The following is a 7,550-nucleotide window of genomic DNA, read 5'->3' as shown; positions in this document are numbered from 1 at the left end:
GTCTGACTCGTAAAAACGTAACAAAAATGGAAATAAAAAAAAATTTTACGCGTTTTTTTAGGTTTTTTGTGTAAAGCGCCCCCCCCCCAAAAAAATTTTTTTTGTAAAACCTCCTCCGTGGTTAAATGGAAACTTACACGACCATATATGTCTTTAAAAATTAGGAAAATACAGGAACTCAATATGCTCAGTTATGTAGATTTACGCTTAGCAAGCGCCAAGTTTGAAAATAAGGAATGTGTATGAAAAATCAGCAGAAAATGAGCGAAATAAATATATCATCACGGAGCTATAGAAGCCGTAACTTTCCTGATTTATGTATCAAAAGACAAATAATGCCATAAATCTAATCTATCCATTAATGTGGATATTATTTAAATTATTTAAGATTTAAATCTTCAAATTATTAGTCTATTTATTTACCTACAAAAGTATCTTTTAGAAAAACCAAATAGGTTATCCTATTCTGTTATATTTATGCCATTAGTTGACTATTGATATTAATAGGATCCTTATTTTCTTCTCATTCAAAAATAATCATTTATTACTTATTTGTACATAATCCCTCTAGTCTTTTTCTGTTCAATGACCTCATTAAATATAACGGTTGTACCATTCTATTGATTCCTGTGTTGCCCAAAGATCAAATGCAGATAAAATTGGTGTTGCAGCCGTTTCGTTGGCCTTGTTGGTAAACAAGAGAAGTTTCCGCTTATTCCCTTTTATGATTCAATGTGGCAATAAAGGAACGAATTAAACGCAGTGAAAAAATCTCCATAATTAGGTAACAACCAAAAGAAAAATCTTAAAAATTCCTGGTTTTGAAGTATGGTGGACTTACTGTGGCTCATTTACTTTACTGCTTTAGGTATATGTTAATATGATATGTTTGGTTTTTTCGTACACATTTTGCGATTTTCTGATTTGAAAGTAACAAGGAAAAGGAAGAAAAAAAATGTAATGCATGCTAAGAGAGAGATAGAAGAGAATTTAGACTAAACAGAAAAACTCACTCTTACCTTATTTGTTGCTAGATTTCATCGAAAATAAATTATCACCTTATAACGAATTTTACGTTTGGCATCATCTGCATTCCCACAAAAGTATTGAACAAAACATCTCCGTCTAGATTAAGCTCATTAAAAGAATTGTGTTTTACAAGTGTTTCAGAAAAGCATGTCGGATTCTTGAAACGTTACTTGATTTTTAATGGTGATCAGAAAGATGATAAAAACTCATTAGTGTACTTAAGAAATGACTAATTCTGGTTTATATCGATGGTATTCATGCTCTAATAAATTTTTACAGTTGTGAAGAATTACAACACTTTAAATTTACTAAGAGATAGTACTATTCTCATTAAAATGGCGTATTTTTTTTATAGATCCAAGGACAAAAAAGGGCTTAAGTGTACTTAAGAAATGACTAATTCTGGTTTATATAAATGGTATTCATGCTCTAATAAATTTTAACAGTTGTGAAGAATTACAACACTTTAAATTTACTAAGAGATAGTACTATTCTCATTAAAATGGCGTATTTTTTTATAGATCCAAGGACAAAAAAGGGCTTAAGTGTACTTAAGAAATGACTAATTCTGGTTTATATAAATGGTATTCATGCTCTAATAAATTTTAACAGTTGTGAAGAATTACAACACTTTAAATTTACTAGGAGATAATACTATTATCATTAAAATGGCGTATTTTTTTATGGATCCAAGGACAAAAAAGGGCTTAAGTGTACTTAAGAAAGGACTAATTCTGGTTTATATCAATGGTATTCATGCTCTAATAAATTTTAACAGTTGTGAAGAATTACAACACTTTAAAATTTACTAAGAGATAGTACTATACTCATTAAAATGGCGTATTTTTTTATAGATCCAAGGACAAAAAAGGGCTTAAGTGTACTTAAGAAATGCCTAATTCTGATTTATATCAATGGTATTCATGCTCTAATAAATTTAACAGTTGTGAAGGATTACAACACTAAATTTACTAAGAGATAGTACTATTCTCATTAAAATGACGTATTTTCTTATAAATCCAAGGACAAAAAAGGGCAAATACGTTTATTTAGTGCTTTACTTCTGTCAAAAACATTCGATTGCCCGTGTTACAATTAATTTATTTGTCCTAATGGTGTTAATATGTCGGTTATAATGCTCTTTCATTATTGGTAATCTAATTCTTTTCTTCGGTATAAATTGGAGCCAGCTACTATTATAAAAGTGAAAAGAGGTTTAAGGTAAGTTGGGTTTTGTCTCTCACCCTATTTAAGCTATGTATTTCTGGGGTAGTGGCTAAGATATCACCTACTAGTATATCAGGGTTTTTCTGACGTCATATCTTATATATACTGATCATCTGCTTCTTATGAGCCATGCTAAATCTGGTCTATCTGATATGGTTCTTTTCGTTCCTGCTTCTTTCTCGGATGTAGATGAGTCTCTCAACTTCGATAATTGGGATATTTTTTCTTTTTAACAAAACCTCCATGTCTCGCCTTCGATGTCATGGTTCTATAATATCTTTCGTAGATTCCCTCCACTGGGTTGATATTTCTATTGCTATTAATCTTCCAAGCCTGCGACAGCGTGCAGTCCTAGATATAACTAAGACAAATTAAATAGAATACGCTAAGATTCTTAATAGCATAGGGAGTATACTAGACGTGTGTTTTCTAAACTCTATTCAACTTTTGGTGATCATTTTATTCATTCCGCTTCAAGAATTTCCCCCCTCTTTAAAAAACGAAAAATAAAACGAACCTGGATTAATTGTTTTAGATTTTGTAAATTTTTGTTGTTTCTTCCGCCTTGGGCAAAAAACCTGGTTCTAAATATATAATTTTTAGTTCCTGATATAACAGTAAAACTGGAAATGCTGCAGAAAAACTTGTAAAATTCATTTTGTGTCCGAATGTCTTCCGGATCGCTGCCTTACCAGTTTTTCTCAGTTGTGAGTTTTTTGTTCTCTTCTTTGTTAGTCTTTTGTCTTTTTGTGTTGCTCTATGCATTATATTATTGAATAGTTTGGGTGATAGATAAATAATAACAAAGTGACTTCTTCTTCTTCTTCTATTTAACAGCAAGCAGGCTTTTCAGTAAAACTATTTAGCCCTTTTCCTTTTGCTTCACTCTGTGGGCTACAGAGCTATTGGCTTGATTGCCTCATATTTACTATATATATTCAGATATCTTTCAGCAGATCTTTCGACTCTAGGAGTTCAAATATAAGATGATAGATGTCGATTTCTATGCTCTGTGTGCAGGTATAGTTGGATAGGCTCTTGGCTGATAGTGGGATTTTATGGTGTTTAAAGTATTTTAACAGTTTAGAAAGCAAGGTATGTTGTGCAGACGTCAGAATATTACATTCAAATAGGCAATGGTCAATTGTTTCATTATTCATATTACAATGCCTGCAAAGAGGGGACAGGGGACTTGAACCACTTGAATTAGAAAGCTTATATGAGAATGCAAGGAAATTTAGTCCATTTGTTCCAGAACGAATTCTATGATAAATTTTAGAAAGATACTTATTGGGAAAGGGGGAAAGGATACGATTAATCTTATTAAAATTAATATCTGATAGCCTCCATCGGTAAATATCTCTAATTGGGATTGGTCTCCCACTTGGCTGGTCAATATCTATAGCATTTTTTGCTATTTCATCAACCTGATGATTACCACTTATGCCAGGATGGCTAGGAATGTATTGAAAGTAAGTTTTTATGCCACTTGAAGCCAGATTATCAATAATACTGTGACAATGATTAGTGTCAATTTCCAACTTATATTGAGGAGCTGAGGCCAGCAACTCAAGGTTTGATAAAGAGTCGGAATAGATGATAATATTATTCGAATTTTCAATCAAATATTGGTTTTGCTGAAGGTGTTCTAATGCCATGATTATAGCATTTAACTCAGCAGACATTATAGATAAATTATTAAATAATCTCTTGCCCATTGCAATTTTCAGGTGAGGAAGGAAAACACCACTTGCAACCTTCTCATTCATTTTTGACCCATCAACAAATATTAGGAAGTGATTTTTATAAGTAATTGTATTAAGTTCTGCGAATTTTTTCTGGACAAAAGCGATGGGGGTTAAATCTTTATTCCATTTTGAAAATTCAGTATTTATTATGGGAAATGACCAATTCCATGGAGGGGATTGGGGGAAAGTAGGTGCAATAGACTTTGCTGGTACAGGGAACTTCTTTTGAATATTGGCATACTCATCTGCAATACATCTATACATGGCTGGATTTCTTAACCAATTATGTAATGTGTGTGAGCTATTTGATTCAATTTTTGTAAGATGTTTTATCAAGAGAAAGCTACGTCTCTCCCTTATTGTTGTTAATCCACTCTCCATAAGCAGAAACTTGGTGCTTGTGGGCTTCCTAAGACCAAATATGAGACGTACTATATCATTTGTGTTGTTTTGATTTTTTGCATATGGGTCTTTGCACATGCACCATAGACAATGAGCCCATAGTCAATATGGGGTCTTATATGTGATTTATAAAAGTGGAGTAAGGTTTTCTCCTTACAACCCCAGGGTGTGGAAAGAAGTCTTTTTAGTATATTTGCTTTTCTATAGCATTTTTTTATTGTGTTTGAAATGTTTAGGTGGAAATTTAGTTTTTGTTCAAGCATGAGACCTATGTAATTAATATTATTATCTTCTGGAATAGTTGTTTTATTTAGAGTTAATTTTGCATTAACATGGTTCCGCTTCCGGTGAAATTGGATTATTTTTGACTTGGTGGGTGCAATGGGTAAATCTGAATGTTGAGAGAATTTTTCAAACTGGAAAAGTGACTTTTGCAGATTTGACTGTGCTATCTGAAAGGTGTTGCCAGATGACCATAGCACCAGATCATCAGCATATTGTAGATTCGTGTGGGGTAAGTTCATGCCCCAGAGATATAGGGCAAATAGGAGGCAACTGAGGACTGCTCCCTGAGGTAGGCCTTTGGATATTGTCTTTTGGGGTGAAGAGGCTGAACCAACACAGACAATGAAACTTCGCACTTCTATGAAGGATTTAATAAAGGATACTAGCTTAGGAGGTACTCCAAGGTTTGCAAGTTTATTTAAAAGGATTTGGTGGTTCACATTGTCATATGCTCCTTCAAAATCTAGGAAAGCTGCCACTAGGATATTATTTTTTGAGAAAGATTCATTTATTGCATTTGTCAGCAAAATTAAAGTATCTGTTGAGGAGTGGTATTTCCTGAATCCAGTTTGAGAGTGTGGGATCATTTTATTATTCTGAACCAACCAGAGGAGTCTTTGATAAATCTTTTTCTCCATTATTTTCCCCATCACAGGTGTAATCATTATGGGCCTATAAGACTCAGGGTTATCTTTTGGTTTATTTTTCTTTAGGAGTGGTAGGAGGGATGAACATATCCACATATTGGGGAACCTAGAAGATGCCCAAGCGTGATTATAACAATTTATCAGTTCTTGTTTTTATGATGTTGCGAGATTCTTTATCCATGTAGGGTGCATATTGTCTTAGCTTCTGCTAGTTTGGGACCTAATATTATGTATTGCATTATTCAATTCCTGGATTGAAAATGGATTAGTTATGTACTCGGATCCTGGGCGTGGTTGGTAGCTAGGATTCATAGGAATTGTGGGCAGTTTGCTTTGATTATTTGATGTTTGCTTATTAACAAAAAGAGTTGCAAATAGGTTAGCCTTTTCATTATCATTGTCATAAGAGGTATTATTATGTATAAGCTCATACAGGAGTGGGTTGGGAGAAGTCTTTTTCCCACATATGTGGCTTATGACTTTATTTATAATTGGCTCATGCATTTCTCTGGAGAGATTATTTGCAAAATTATTCCAGTATTTATATTTAGCATCTATTATAGTCCTTTTTAGATTAGATTCTGCTTGTAATTTTTTTAAATATGTAGTAGGTGTTGGTTTTTTTTATGAATTCTGTCCTAGCTGCCTTTTTTATCCTCCATTTATTTAGGCACTCATTTGTCCACCATGCTTTAGGAATTCGTTTAGGAAATGTTTTCTTAGGTGTTGTCCTGGGGATAGCATGATTAGCTGAATTTATTAGTAAAGATGTCCATGCTTCAGCATGTGTGTCAACTGTTGTGTTAGAAATGCATGAACTTTGGGTGAAACTTGTAATTTCATCATTTAGCTTATTTTGGAAAATAGACCAATTTGCTTTAGTGTTGATATATTTGGAGGTATGAGATAAAGTTTCAGCAGGTTCATTTAGGGAGCAAACTATAGCAAAGTGGTCTGTACATAGACTATAAATTTTATTTATGTAAATTTTGTTCAAAAAATTTAAAGACACAATTTTTAGATCAATTGTGGAGAATTTGCCACTTTTGGGGTTGAAATATGTATTCAGGTTTTGAGGGGCAGCAACAGCTAATTCATTTTTATTTGAATTCATATGCTCAATAAATTTACCAGCTTTATTTGCTGGTTTATTCCCCCACAAAAGGCTGTGGGCATTGAAATCACCACAAATAATGATATTTTTTAACATATTAGAATTATTTATATAATTAAAGAAATCCTTGGCATCTGTAGTTTGGCCATTAGGGTTATAAAAGCTTATTATGTAGGTTTTTAAATTATTCAGCCAAACACTTATACCAATTACATCAACATCATTTTCAAAATCTGGAAAATTGATGCCACAAAATTTTATATTATTATTAACTAATAAAGCTACACCACCTCCTTTTCTCTCTGAAGATCTAGCCTTTCTCAGGATAGTATATCCCAGAGACTTAATTTGTTGATTTTGGGTTAAATGAGTTTCCTGGAGGCAAGCAATATTAATGGAATAATTATTCATAAATTATATTAGTTCATTTAGCTTATTTTCTGTGAGTGATCTTACATTCCATTGGAGTATTGATAAATGTTGTGTTGTTGATTTATTCTTCATATGACTGTGTATCAATGTTCAGCTTTGTTAAAAGTAAAGCAAGATTTTTTTTGCTTGAATGAGCATTATCATCTGGAACGTAGATTTTTGCCAATTCTGCAATAATTTTTGTTTTCAGTAGTTGATGTATGTTCATGGCCTGAACTGCATTACAGTTTAGAATGAATAAGCATATATTTGGGGATTGCATTTTTGGTAGTGCATCCTGTTTGTTGGTTAAGGGATTGATTCCTGGTAGTGATTCTGGTTTGTTTCTTCTTGGGAGGGAGGGCCAGGCTGGCCTAATCTCACCGGAAAAGGAAGCTTGTTGGCTTGGTGATTCCTTCTGATAGGTATTTGAGCTAGGGGGCTTAGAAGATGGTGTTTTATAGGGGGTGCTTGATTGATTGGGGGCATTTGACTTGGGGGTTTTGGTTGGTTTCATTACTGGCTTTATTTGGTATTGTTGGGCAGCATTTGCTTCCTTTGCTGCAAAGGGGTATGGGATGGCCTTCTCTGTTGATATTTGGAGTGTTAGAGCTCTTTTCTTGTATGAAGGGCATAATGATTTATTTGTAGATTCATGTGGGCCTTTGCAATTGATGCATGTAGGCT

This window comes from Artemia sp. Qi Xiang Cuo, chromosome 6 (assembly GCF_049724085.1).
Source record: "Artemia sp. Qi Xiang Cuo chromosome 6, ASM4972408v1, whole genome shotgun sequence".
In the NCBI taxonomy this organism is placed as follows: domain Eukaryota; kingdom Metazoa; phylum Arthropoda; class Branchiopoda; order Anostraca; family Artemiidae; genus Artemia; species Artemia sp. Qi Xiang Cuo.
Note: the sequence above shows the minus strand (reverse complement) of the source record.